The 15,085-nt window shown below is 44.1% G+C and overlaps 1 protein-coding gene across 1 annotated transcript in view; it reads right to left on the minus strand.

The window, feature by feature from the left end:
- Positions 1 to 629: 629 nt before the first annotated feature.
- ALKAL2 (ALK and LTK ligand 2) overlaps positions 630 to 15,085 on the minus strand; it is a 70,979-nt gene continuing 56,523 nt past the window's right edge. The window contains exon 5 of the mRNA XM_029595780.1: positions 630 to 1,416. The gene's annotated coding sequence lies outside the window, so the exon portion shown is untranslated. The remainder of the gene's footprint in view (positions 1,417 to 15,085) is intronic.

The following is a 15,085-nucleotide window of genomic DNA, read 5'->3' on the forward strand; positions in this document are numbered from 1 at the left end:
AGGCTCATCACCCAGTAAAAATGTTGCTGGTAGTACATGTTTTATGTGCTATCATAAGGCTTGGGAATAACTGCATGGAGCAGCAATTAATACCCTTAAAATCAACATGGGGGTAATCTGCACGGCACAACAGATACTACTATAAGAAGTGGAGGGGCCATTTGTTCCTTTTCTGCCATCATTACTATGCTGCTATGACTTACCTCTGAAAGGAGATAATAGTGAGAGCGAGAACTACAGACTCTGAACAAGATTTACTCTCTTAGTCCACTAGATGTGTGTGTTCACCCTGAGGATGAGGTTCAGGAAGTTTGACCTCCAAATGGTTTGGCTGGACATCTTTCCTTAAAAGTAGGTATTAATGAGAGAATGAGAGCTGCAGAATCTGAGCAAGGGTCCTATGTGTCATCTTCTCAGCCAATCAGAATTTGTTGCATAATTATGTTGCTGTTCCCTTCTACAATGAAATGGTAAGCAGATCTTAACTGAATTAATATAGAAAACTTTTGGAAGGATGATGATATTGTATTATGACAATTCATACTTATTTAGAGTGTAGCCCTATAAGTTTGTTGATTTTCTGATTTGCTAAACTTCAAAAGGGATGTCAAGATTTTTCTCAAGCTATGTAATATACCAAACACATTATTTATTTCACACATCTTTTTTACAGTATTTACATATTGCACATATTAGCTGGAATGTTTTATACATTTAATGTACAGATAACTAATGGCATTAGCCTGCATATGGTTATACAAATGTATACTCTCCCAGAAGGTACAATATAACTTCTCACCAATGTCTTTTTGTTTTACATAGCGTGAACATTAGCCAGCTTCTTGTCCATGTAATGACTTCTGCTTTAAACTGAATTGTCTTGCAAAGACAAAATGCAAGGAAATTGTCATTCCATTCATAAGTTTGACTCTGGAGGTACAATGTGATCCTAACATTAAATTAAATAGTAAAACCTTATTTTAACAAAACATTTTTTGATTGCATAAGCTTTAAAGAGATCACTCAATCAACCCAGTGCTATAAAGCAGATTCTGTTAATAATTTTGGATATACAGGCATCAAAGATATTGGTCTAAATTAAGCAGTAGAACTGTAGTTTTCTTAGTGATAGGTACATGATGGTATATTTTTGACAGCACAACACAAACCATTTTATCAAGTTTATTCTTTAAAGAATATTTAGTATCATTGGCAGTTATACTAATGTATATAATATAGTTCTGCAAATAGTGTTAACATACAAAATGTATGTTAAAGGAATTATGGAAATAATCCTAATCTGTAAAAATAAATCTTTGTTCACAATGGATTATGTTATAAACATATTAATCTGTTTCCCTGTTGGTTTCCAAGGCACTTCTCTTGGTTCTTGATGTTTCTTTGCAGTATTGCCATCTGGTGAAAGAAAAAAAAAAAAAGACATACTAAATTTCATCATAACTAGGTGGTGCTACATTTACACCCTAAATTCCTCCCTCAGGCTGTGACAGATTTCCATTTTAATCAGTCACTTGTCCATCCAGCATTTTTCCCGCAAGGCCTCATTTCAATAAAGGTCAAACCTCAGATTGCAAAATATCCATCAATTTCTATCTACAGTAGACTAAAGATTTTAGAAAGTTCATGCAGTTTTTATTTTCTTTCCACCCCAAAAAAAAAAATCTAGGATTGCAGTATCAAAGAAGACATTATCTAATTGGTTAACAGATTACATATCCTTCACTTTTGCCCAAACTAGTTTTACCTTAAAAGGGGCATGTCAAGGCCCATAATATTAGAACTTTGGCTACATTAGTAGCCCATCTCAGGCTAACCTTAACAGAAGAGAAGAGATTTTCAAACTGTGGCATAGAGTTCATGACCCATTGCTGCCTAGACCAAGGGTCACAAAACTCAATCCTCAAGAGTTACAACCCACTGGGGTTTCAGGATTTGCACAATGAATATGCATGTAATCTATTTGCATGCACTACCTCTATCATATGCAAATAGATCTCATGCATATTCATTGTGGAAACTGCAAAAACCCAACTGGTGTGTGTCCCACAAAGACCCCTGGCCTAGACACACACCCAATGTGAAAGACGGATTGAGAATTCTATTCTCCAGAATCTTTTTGATGTTTAAAACCCAACTCTGGTTCCCTAGGCTTCATTTTTATAATTTAAGATTATCTTTATTTTAAAAAGAAAATTCGTAACACAAGCATTCCACATGTGACTAGTGATTCCACTTGGCTTCAGAGAAAACAATTGTAACTAGTGTTCTCTCAACATTGTGGAATCATCCACATCCCCTTCTGGAGTTAAGCTGCTAAATAATAGAACTGAAAAGTTATGCAAGTGAAAATGTTAAGATGTAGTAGTACTGAATAGCCAATTCTTAATGAATAAGGTCATTCCTAACATAACTTTTTCACATTGCACAATTCTGTTATATTTAACACTGTTTATTAACTAGACTGTGTAGTTGCTATGTGGTAAAGCTGAAATGTTTTCGGAATAATACCCAATTTCAATGTCAAATATTTTTCCTTAGAAGCAGTACTTTTTTTTTGGGAAAAAAGGTTCAAGACCTCCTCTTGTATTTACTTAGACCTTTAACAGTTGTTACTCCATCATAGCCCATGACTGCTCCAAATAAATAAATTACGGTATGCTGCTGGAATACTAAAATATGCAATGCAAATATAGAGTAAGGCAGAAAAATGGTTTAAAAAATGCATATAAAAAAAAAATCTAATGCTTTGTGATTGTAGAGAACCCTATGAATTCCTATTAAGAGTAACATCTCATCTTTATAGGGGGAAACGGAAATAGTATTGGTGTTTGTTTTACTACCCCATGTGGTGAGTTCCTTAGTGTGTGGAATTTTTAGTTGACTCTTTCAAGGGTAGCATGTCCCTTTGCTGCTCCAGTATTATTTGTCTTGTAGGGAAGGACCCTTGGGTCTATGGAATTGAGACTTGGGTGAAGTAAAGATAAGGTGCCTTTGTTTTTGCCATGCTTATTGGAAACCTTTTGTTAGGAGGAGAAAGTTTTTTTACTCTTCCTTCCTCTGTGTTTTGGTTTCATTTTCATAAAACTTTATTTCTATTAGCTGCCTAAGTATCCAAGACCCAGCTTTTACTATCTGTAAGACATGATGTCTCTCAGAGAGAACCAAAGGATGATCAATATCCTTTTGGAGGAATGAATTTTCAATCAATCATTCTCAGGGAGGAGTGTGAAAGTTGTACGAAGAACCGTGGCATCCATCCAGTGCATCCAGTAGCATTTCATTGAGATCATGAGAACAGAGGCATCTGGATGAACCATTTAGGTACAAATACAAGGAAGTGAGGAGGATATGGCGTACAGGTATGAACAGTGGGACTTTACATTAGCAATGATAACATGGAATAGACTTAGTTTTTGGGTACTTGCCAGGTTCTTGTGGCCTGGATTGGCCACTGTTGGAAGCAGGATGCTGGGCTTGATGGACCCTTGGTCTGACCCAGTATGGCATTTTCTTACACTAACATCTAAATTGGGAGAATAACCTTTCCACCAGTTCTTGGGAGGAAGCTTATAATTTATTTATTTGTCGTGTTTTGTATACCGTCATTCGGTTTCGTCATCAGAACGGTTTACAGAAATTGGTAAGTGTTTTAGTTAACGCAAATTACTGCATATAGTCGTCAAATCAGTTTACAAATTTGTGTTAAGTTGTGGTTAGTTGGTATAGCATGTACTAGTACAAGTAGGGTGGGGTTACAGGGTGAAGTGGTTGGGTAGGAAAGTAAGTGGGATGAGTCAAACAGGTCAGTTAGTGAAACAGGCTTTCAGGTTGGGCATGTAGTTAATATGCAGTTAAATATGCTATTTAGGCTAGGTATAAATGTCTTAGAATTTCGAGAGGTCGTAGAAATGTGATTGTTCATGGGATGGATTGTAGTTTCTTGTTGCTGGTGTTCAATGGTTTCTGGCAGTGCAGTTGATAATGTGAGTTTGCATAGGCTTTGGTGAACAACCAGGTTTTCAGTTCTTTTTTTAAAGTTATGTTGGGTTGCGTTTTTAGTTCAGTTGGGAGTGAGTTCCATAGTGAAGGGCTGGCAATGGATATAGCGCTTTCACGGGTTGTATTTAGTAGTGTGGCTCTGGTTGGAGGGAATTTGAGGAGGCCTTTATTTTTTGAGCGTAAGTCTCATTTCAGAGTATGGAGCTCAGTAGTTTTGTTTGGCCAGTTGGATTGTTGTCCTATGATAAGTTTATGTAGGATTGTTAATGCTTTATAGTCTATTTGATATTTTATTGGGAACCAGTGTAGTGCTGTAAGAGTTGGCTTAATATGATCATGTATCTTTGTTCCAGTTAGGATTCTGGCAGCTGCGTTCTGCAGAATTTGTAGCGGGTGGATGGTTGCGAGTGGTAGGCCCAGTAGTAGGGCATTGCAGTACCCAAGGTTGGCGAAGATGAGTAGCTGCAGGACAGTTCTGAAGTCATCGTGTGAAAGGAAAGGTTTAAGGCGTCTGAGGGTAAGTAGTTTGTGGTATCCTTCCTTAATCTTGTTAGTTATGTGGATTTCGAATGATAGGTCTTTGTGAATGGTGATTCCTAGGTTTTGAGCATGCGAGACAGGGGAGATTGATGATTTTGGGTTTTCCATTTTGAGTGGTTGCGTGAGAGTGTTGTTGTTCTATCTAGTATGATTATTTCGGTTTTGTCGAGGTTTATTATGAGTTTTAGAACGGATAAGCATTGTTTGATTTTCTTCTAATGTATTCTGTATAGGGATAAATATTTGTATATCATCGGCGTATAGGAAGTGAATCAGACCAAGTCTTTCGAGTGTGTGACAAATTGGTAGAAGGTAGATGTTGCATAGTGTTGCTGATAGGGCAGATCCTTGGGGAACTCCAGTGTTAAGATTGACTTTGTTCGAGAGGGTGTTGTTGCATAGTACTTGGAAATTTCTGTGTGATGGGTAGGATGCAAACCATTGTAAAGTTATCCCTGTGGCGCCTATTTCCGATAGTCTGTCGAGAAGGATGATATGGTTGACTGTGTCAAAGGCAGCCGATAAGTGTAGAAGGATTAATAAAAAGCTTTGTCCTTTGTCAAATCCTCTGAGTATGGTGTCGTTTAGTGCGAGAAGTAGTGTTTCTGTGCTTAAGTTTTTCCTGAAGCCGAAATGTGAAGGGTGAAGTATGTTGTTGAATTTGAGGTGGTCCGAGAGCTGGGAGTGTACGATTTTTTCTCACAGGACAAGCAGGATGGTAGTCCTCACATATGGGTGACATTATAGGATGGAGCCCTGTACGGAAAACTTTTCTGTCAAAGTTTCTACAAAGCTTTGACTGACACTGGTCCACTGAGTGCACTGAGCATGCTCAGCTTGCATTTATCCCTGTGAGCCACAGGTGTCTCCCTCAGTCTTCTTTTTTCTGCTTTGCAGTAAGCATAGCGGTTAGGAGCTCTGTGAGAAATTCTAACACTTTTTCCACACGGAAACACTTAAACCTTTACTTCACAAACACTTTTCCCTGCACGGGTCTCCCTTCGCGTATGTTTATTCGACACTCGGTGAGTACTATGCCCTGTTTTTTCGGTCTGTTCCTGTCACCTTCCTGGCCTGCCAACCAACTGCAGCCTTCCCTCTCCCTATGTTTTTAGTTAGCCACACAGCCTGCGAGTGTCCCTCTGTGACACACTGCCTGGTTATTAGCTCTAGTGGGACAGGGACTTCCATGGTTTCCGTTGCCACCAGGGCCCCTATAGATTCAGGTCCTTCGATTTCCTCTGTATCCTCGCGCAGTCGATGCCCCCATCGCTACTGTCGGTACCCCCTTCAGACCGTCCTGGATTCTTAGATGCCATTGGTACCACTCCCCCGCAGTACACTGATTCCATCGGTCCCTGCATTGTTTCTATCAGTGCCATCCATGGCACTGATTTTTCCTTGGGTTTCATCATGTCATCATTGCCCGGATGGATGCCATCGACGTACACCTTGTCTCGTCGGTGCCATCCATGCCCGGGTCGATGCCACCATCGCCCGGGGCACTTCCATCGATGGCCATCCATGCCATTCATGCCAAAGTGGATTCCATCGATGGCATCCATGCCAACATAGATTCCAGAGCCCATGTCAGTGCCATCGATGCCATGGACACCATTGGTGCCCGAGTCAATCCAATCAATACTGTCGATGCCCGTGGCCATGCCACCGATGCTGTCGGCGCCAGCCTCCATACATCAAGGCCCTTGACGCCCACGTCATTTCCATCGGTGTCTTCGATGTTCCTATCAATGCGGTCATCGACTCCATCGATGCTGGTATCATTTTTTCCGATGCCAATGATGTTTCTTTCGATTATTCGATGCCACATCGTTCCCATAGATACCTACGCCGATGCCGCTTCGGCCGCAATAGACACTGTCAATACCGACATAGCACCGCCACGTAATGCCCTCGTCTATACAGAAGCTCCATGCTTTGGGTTCTTATTAAAGCCCCGTATTAGCCTACGATACTACATAGTGCCAGGAGTAGTGCAGGCATGCTGACAGTCCGTCATCAGTCGCCATCCAAGACAGGGAGGGCATCCATCTTGGCGCTGGGAAAGACCGGGCCGAGCACCGTGGCATGCATCGTCACCGACACAGTGACCGTCCGCCACAGACGCCATCCAGCACATTGGTGCTATCCTCAATGCTGGACAATGCTCGGGCTGAGCAACATCACCACTGCCATCGACACTGTTCTGCACAGTATTGGCAGTCCTTGGTGCTCCAGAAACACCGGAACGAGTTCCGTAGAATTCTGCACTGGCGTCACGAGACATCGAGCCGCTGCGACGAGGGCCAGATTCACGAGCTGTTAATCGGCTCCCCTGTTCCCGAGGCGTGCCCCACCAATATCGGTGGGGGATTGTGGCCCTCTACAAAATATTATCATGGTAGCGCCAGCCACGCTCAGCCTGTCTCCTCTATACCTGTGCCACCATGCCAGGCATCAGAGTTGAGACGGGCATCTACTCCCTCGATGACTCCTGAAATCCACGGAGCCAGTAATTTTCACCGTCTCGTCCTTTGGCGATCCACGTCGGATGGTAAGTACCCGCTTCTGTGGCATTCCCATTGAGATGTGTTGTCTAATTCGGGCCACATGGTTCGAAAAGTTCTAGGTCATGTACCTTCCAAGAACCGTATTAGTGTCACATATTGCTATGCCAGCTATGTCAGCCACAATACCAAGAGAACCTCTCTATCATTTCTTTGGGGTTGCATCAGGGCATCCTCCCTTCTTCAGCAACGAGGCTCTGTACTGATTAATGCTCTGGCTTCTGGTTCCTGCTTCAGAATCAAAGTTCCAGGTGCATTCGCTGATCTGCTAAACACGAGATCCAGCAAATACTGCCTCAAGTGCAAGTCCACCTCGTAGCCTGATGACAGGTCTCGGTGTCTCCTTGTACAGCACATGACTTTACCGCTCATGCTCCCGTGGGAGGTTTCATGATATCCAGATTACATCAGCCCCTCCAATTGGACACCTCCTGGTTTCCCAACTGGCTGGATATCAGAGCGGCCACCCCACCTTGTACCAAAGTTCCCGGTACACTCCCCCAGACACTACAAAGCGCGGGGGAGGGGGGGGGTTTGGAGAGTTTTAATTACACTATTCTTTCTTTCAACAGAAAGCAGTTACTCTCCACCCATCCTGGACCTCAGAAATACCAACTTTCTTCAGAAGGCACAGGTAAAATGTTATCTCTCGTCACCATGCTTCCATATCGCAGTAAGTATATTACCTCTAATCTTTCTATGTGCTTTATGGTGAGTCAACAATATTACAATCCCAAGCTTTGCCGGTTGCACCAGCTTCGGCAACTGGGGTATTCATTGAATCACTATCGGTGACTGCTGTTTCTCTACGGAGTGCAACATCATTCACTCTTTCCTTGCATGGACAGCTGCATAACCACAGTCAGTCCATGCAAGGAGCTCTAACTTCTACATGACTCATACATTTACTAACTGGGATTACTGTCACTGCCATAAATCCCTTACACAAACACTTCTGGACACCACAGTCATAATGACCTTCCTGTCCAGCATACGCGCAGACATTCTAATAGATTCTTACATGTCCCTGCGTGCATTTTTCCATAACCTCAGCCCCTCAATTTTTCATTGTCGGGCCATGGGGTTTTTTCACTATGCACTTTCCTCATAGATCCAAAACTGCTATGGGTTCCCTGTACGTACCAGGATCAGTCCAGACTGTGGGTTATGCTCCCAGTCCAGCAGGTGGAGTCAGAAGCAAAAACTCGAGGGGCGGTCCTATATGACCTCATCCCCTGTGCCTCTATCCTCAGTATCTTCTGACTCCAGCAGGTGTGAGCAGGGGGCTGATCAGCCCCCAGCACAGGTTTTTAGGTTTAGGCCTTTTTTCCTGCAAATTTGAGGGATCAAGAAAAAAAAAAAAAATAATAATAATATTAATAGGTATATTAATTCATTTAGTGGAAATATTAGTTTCGGACATCCTGTCTGGCACTGGGTTGAGGGGAACTTGTTGACTGACTGTCTTTCTATTCCTTTCCCCTGTTCTTTATCCCTGTTTCTGACATTGGGGTAAGTGTTTAATTTTTATTTACAGCTAGCTTCAGTTCACCTCTTGCCGGTTCGTTTCGGCACTGGAGGGCGGCGAAATTTGTTTTAAAAAATTCCTGTCAGTTTTTGGTGGGCTACAATTTGCTGTTTATTCCCTCCGAACCCCCCCTCCCGTCGTAGAAACCGACCCGCGGCCCCGCAACGCTCAATTCCCCGGGGTCGCCGGCTTCGGGGAGGTCCTTTGCCCGATAGCTCTCACGGTCGGTAGGAGGGGGCGGGTGCTTGAGCGTTGTGCAAGCACATCTCTAGAGCTATTTCGGCTCTTTGCCGCGCCGCTCAAACATCCTTCCTAGAGGCTTCAACAGATTATATTCCTACAAGAGCCTCATTAATAGTGGCTTTTGGATTGGAGCAGGATAAAAATCTTGTCTTACAAAAGTATTTTAAAAATAAAGGGGCGGATTTTAAAACCCCTGCGCGCATAAATCCTTCCAGATTTACGAGGGCCCTGCGCGCGCCAGCGCGCCTATTTTGCATAGGCCGCCGGCGCGTGCAGAGCCCCGGGACGTGCATAAGTCCTGGGGCTTCCTGTCGGGGGTGTGGCAGGATGACGCAGCGTTTAGGGGGCGTGGCGTTTCGGGGGTGGCGACGGGGGCGTGGTTTCAGCCCGGGGGCATGGCCGCGGCCTCCGGAACAGCCCCCGGGACCGGACCACGGAGCGGGGCAGCCGACTGACGCGCGCAAAGGCAAGGGGGAGGGGTTAGGTAGGGGAAGGGAGGGGAAGGTGGTGGGAGGGCGAAGGAAAGTTCCCTCCGAGGCCGCTCCGAAATTGGAGCGGCCTCGGAGGGAACAGGCAGCGCGCGCTGGGCTCGGCACGCGCAGGTTGCACAAATGTGCACCCCCTTGCGCGCGCCGACCCCGGATTTTATAAGCTACGCGCGTATCTTATAAAATCCAGCATACTTTTGTTCGCGCCTGCTGCGAGAACAAAAGTACGCGCTCGCGCAAGTATTTAAAATCTGCCCCAAAAGTTTCTTGTTTTGTGGTAAGATAGTCCAGGTTTTCCCAGACGTGTCGAGGAACACACAGTTAAGAAGGAATTAATTCCTTACGATGAGGCAAAGAGTGTTGGCCCTTGGGGCCACATTTTCGTCAAGTTCCCTTGTAAGTGTTTTATTACACTTCAAATAAACAAATTTGTTTTTCTTGATCCTTCTCATCTAGAGGTATTCCTTTCTGATAAAGGTGGATGAGGGATTTGTAATAGTAATTGGATTTTTAGTCTCTGATTATTCATATAGGATTATAAATGTTTCCTTTATATTTTCTAAGTTAGTAACAGGCTCTTCTAATTAATGTGGACTTGATGTTGGAAGAACATATTTTTATTTCCTGTTAAATTTAATATTTGAAATATTATGTTATGTTATCCAAGTTGCCTGTTTCTTTTTCATTGTAAAATGTATGAGAAATTTAATAAAGTATAAATTAAAAAAATAAAATAAAACTGAAGGACACCTGCGAAATGGTGTGGGGTCAGTATCAGAAGACTTATGACGAAAGGCTGAAGGATCTAAATAGGTATATCTTGGAAGAGAGGAAGTGCATGGGAGATATGATACAGACCTTCAGATACCTGAAAGGTTTTAATGATGCATGAACTTCAAACCTTTTCGGTTGGAAAGAAATCAGTAGAATTAGAGGTTACGAAGTGACTCTAGGGGGGATGACTCAGAACAAACACCAGAAAATATTTTTTCATAGAGAGGGTGGTGGTTGCTTGGAATTCCCTTTTGGAGGAGGTAGTGAAGACAAAAGCAGTCAAAGAATTCAAAGTGGCATGGGATTAAAAAAACTGTATCCCTAAAGGCTAGAGGATGGAAATGAAGAAAAGGGTGCATGGAGGTAACTTGCTAGTGCGGTGGTTACTGCCCTTAAACAATAAGCCCTGACACTTTTGAAGCAACTGCAACATTGCTCTCCACTTCAATGGTAGGGGGAAAAGGGGAGCTGGATTCAGACTACAACCTGACTTTTATGGTCTGGGCAATCTGCACAGAGCAGCAATTATTATCCTTAACAGATGGCAAAGAATTACTACCCTTAACCAATAAGCCTTGATGCTTTTGATAGAGCTACATTACTCTCTGCTTTGATGGGGGGGGGGGGGGGGGGGGGGAGGTTACTGGGGGAAGAGGAATTGGTTTCAGACGACAACCAACAGGGGCCCTGACTTTTATAGTCTGGGATACTGATACGGAGATTTAAAGGAAAAAGCACAGGACTGCTTCTGAGGCCAAGTCCATAAGAAACATCAGCATTGTCTGAATTTTCAAGAAGGCTCATCACCCAGTAAAAATGTTGCTGGTAGTACATGTTTTATGTGCTATCATAAGGCTTGGGAATAACTGCATGGAGCAGCAATTAATACCCTTAAAATCAACATGGGGGTAATCTGCACGGCACAACAGATACTACTATAAGAAGTGGAGGGGCCATTTGTTCCTTCTGCCATCATTACTATGCTGCTATGACTTACCTCTGAAAGGAGATAATAGTGAGAGCGAGAACTACAGACTCTGAACAAGATTTACTCTCTTAGTCCACTAGATGTGTGTGTTCACCCTGAGGATGAGGTTCAGGAAGTTTGACCTCCAAATGGTTTGGCTGGACATCTTTCCTTAAAAGTAGGTATTAATGAGAGAATGAGAGCTGCAGAATCTGAGCAAGGGTCCTATGTGTCATCTTCTCAGCCAATCAGAATTTGTTGCATAATTATGTTGCTGTTCCCTTCTACAATGAAATGGTAAGCAGATCTCAACTGAATTAATATAGAAAACTTTTGGAAGGATGATGATATTGTATTACGACAATTCATACTTATTTAGAGTGTAGCCCTGGTGGGGAAGGTGATTCGTCGGATAGAGGAGCACTCAGGACCGGTAATTCTGGTGGCTCCGGAGTGGCCGAGGAGACCATGGTTCGCCTCTGTCACCTCCCTCGACTTCTCAAACAGGGTCCCATATTTTTGGAGGAGGCAGATCGCTTCTGTCTTGCGGCCTGGCATTTGAGAGGCGCAAGCTGAGACGTCAAGGATATCCGGAGGCAGTTATTTCCACCTTATTGCGGGCTAGAAAGGCATCCACCTCAGTTATGTACGTGAGGGTATGGAAAGTGTTTGAAGATTGGTGTGTGGTCCATTCCATTGTTCCGGGTCACGCCTCGGTGGTACAGGTCTTGGCGTTTCTTCAGGCGAGGCTAGACATGGGGCTTGCGTATAATTCCCTTCGAGTTCAGGTGGCGGCGTTGGGAGCATTGTTACAGACTGGGACTCTCTCGCCGCTATCCTCTCACCTGGATATCCTCCGTTTTCTCAGGGGTGTCTGGCAGCTGAAGCCTCCTTCCAGATCACCCTGTCTGTCCTGGAGTCTCAATCTGGTGCTCGGAGCTCTCGGAGGACCTCCTTTTGAGCCCTTACGTGCGGCCACCATCAAAGACCTCACTCTTAAGACGGTTTTTCTGGTAGCCATAAGTTCAGCTCGACGTATCTCGGAACTCCAAGCTTTGTCCTGCCGAGAACCTTACCTCCATTTCTCGGAGGAGGGGGTTTCCATTCGGACGGTACCCTCTTTTCTCCCAAAGGTGGTTTCTTCTTTCCATTTGAACCAGTCAGTGGAACTCCCTTCCTTCTCGACGTCGGATCCCAGACATCTCTGGAGTCTGGATGTAAAGAGATGTCTGATGCAGTACCTGGCATCCACTAATGAATTCCGTCTTTCGGACCACCTTTTTGTACTATGGTCGGGTCCCAGGAAGGGCCAGATGGCTTCTAAGACAACCATCGCCCGATGGCTGAAGGGTGCGATTGCTGCTGCATATATAGGAAAAGGACGTCAACCTCCGTTGGGAGTTAAGGCATACTCTCTTCGAGCGCAAGCTGCATTGTGGGCAGAAAGTTCGCTGGTGTCCTCTCAAGAAATTTGTAGAGCGGCCACCTGGAAATCACTACATACTTTCTCTAGACACTATCGGTTAGATGTTCGGGCCCCGGTTTTCAGGTCTTTCGGAGATAGTGTCTTGAGAGCAGGGCTGTTATTGGCCCACCCGGAGTAGGGAAGCTTTGGTACATCCCACAGTCTGGACTGATCCTGGTACGTACAGGGAAAAGAAAATTATTTCTTACCTGCTAATTTTCATTCCTGTAGTACCAAGGATCAGTCCAGACACCCTCCCTGGAGATTGGGAATGGTAAGGGGATAAGCCTCTGCTCTTTTACGCCTACTCTTTTTCTGCTTCTTCTAATCTATCCCTGGGGATTCGGGGTTCACTTTTGACACAGTTCCGTTTACAAGTTCCGTTGGGAGTTGTTTTTACCAGTTTTACTCTTCGTTCATGATTGTTGAACAGGTTTCATTCTTGATCCCTCCGTCTCTTCTCTTTAGCTTTGTAAGTCTAGTTCTGAGGATAGAGGCACAGGGGATGAGGTCATATAGGACCGCCCCTCGAGTTTTTGCTTCTGACTCCACCTGCTGGACTGGGAGCATAACCCATAGTCTGGACTGATCCTTGGTACTACAGGAACGAAAATTAGCAGGTAAGAAATAATTTTTTTAGATTCATTGAAATTCCATTATCAGTGGGTCTAAGCTGTTCAACCACTTTCGTCCCTCATCCATATTGCAGATCTAGAACCAAAACCTAGTCTGATTCTGCTCATGCTCACATTTACTCAGGGTTGTAAAGTTTGACCTAAAAGCTTCTCAACCCAATATGCGTCTACTCCACTCCAGGCACAGTTTCACATGAACTTCCTGGAGCTTGTAGCCATGAGTTATACCCTTATGCCTTCCAATACTGCCACTGCAACAAATCTTTGTGCATACAGACAGACAGCATAGGGACAATGTGCTTTCCAACATACAAGCACGCACAACCTCTTAGCTGCTCTGCAAGGAAGCTGTGCAGCTCCACCCTTGGCCCTTGCTCACTCCATGTATCCTCGAGCCACTTATCTATGAGATTTACTGAACGCATTAGCAGACCTTCTCCATGTAGTTTTCCATCCTCTCGAATGGTCTCTGACTACATGTGTAGCGGGAAAGATTTTCTAACACTAAGGTCAACCGAACTTGCCCTCTGCGTCCGAATCGAACCATATGGTGCACAGATTCTACTCCCTACACATGTTTCTAATGCGTTCCCATAGACGCCTTTCTTCCATCAAGGGCCTCTTAAATGTGTCTCTTCTGCTGCCTCTCATAGCCAGCACTCTTCTAATGTTGAACCGGGACGGGGTTCACTGTTCCTCAGACCCACATCCTGGCCGAGACCAGTATACTTCCCATACTTCTCAATCTATCACACCAGTAACCAATTTGCCTTCTCACAAGTCAGTCTCAAATCGTAGACTCATTGATGTTCTCAGGTACTGGTAGCATCACAAAACCTTCCACACAAATACCACCATTCAAAATGGCATGAATTTACCACATGACGCATACAAAAGGGTAATTCCCTTTTTGTTTTTCTACACCACTCTTTTCTCTTGCTCCCTCGGATTCTGCTCCCCAGACATCCTTCGCATAGGTACACCTCTGTTCCAATTGGTGTATCGTTTGGGAGTGGGGATACCCGATTAACGATAAACCCCTTCTGAGTCAGCTTATCATGGATTATCCACTGATCAAGCCGCCTCTATTTTCACTAGTCACGGAATGGAACCTATATCTTATCCTTATAAGTCTCATATGTTCTCCATTCGAACCTTTCTATTCCTCTCATTTCACAGTTTGATATGGGAAATTCTTTCCATCATAAATGTCATTTCTGCCAACAGGGTCAATTAGTTACACACCTTGTTACATACTCATCCGACCCTGCGTTCTTCCGTGACCGAGTGGTTTTACGTATTCAACTTCATATCTCTAAGGTAGACGTTGCATCTCACCTTATTCAGAATATACTCTGCCCATTTTTCCCAACACCTCTCTCTCACCAAAGCGAGAGGGTTATTCCACTTCTTGGACAGTAATAGTGCACTTGCATTCTATCTAGATCGCACTACATTCCATAGGAATTCCACCTCTTTCCTTCTGTGGCAAGAGTCAAGCTGCGAGTTTCAGTGGGCAAACAGACATATTCCTCCTAATTGACGGTCTGTATCTCTTTTCCTACCAACAAGCAGGCATTTCACTACAACACTGTGTGTAACCACACTCTGTTGCATCCATCCCAGCCTTCATAGCTTCCCCTCGGTCGCTGCTGCTTGTACATATTTATCAGGCTGCAACCTGGAGTGCTCTCCATACTTTCGCAGCCCATTATTGCTTAGATACGACTAGCCAGCATGCTCCATATTTGGCCAGTCCGTCTACTCTTATTCTTTTCAGTTTAACTACCCAACATCCTTCCACCAACCCGTTAAGGATTTCAGGATGCCCTCCGTTCCAAATTCCAGCCCAGTCATT

The sequence above is a fragment of the Rhinatrema bivittatum genome, chromosome 3, assembly GCF_901001135.1.
Source record: "Rhinatrema bivittatum chromosome 3, aRhiBiv1.1, whole genome shotgun sequence".
Taxonomy (NCBI): Eukaryota; Metazoa; Chordata; class Amphibia; order Gymnophiona; family Rhinatrematidae; genus Rhinatrema; species Rhinatrema bivittatum.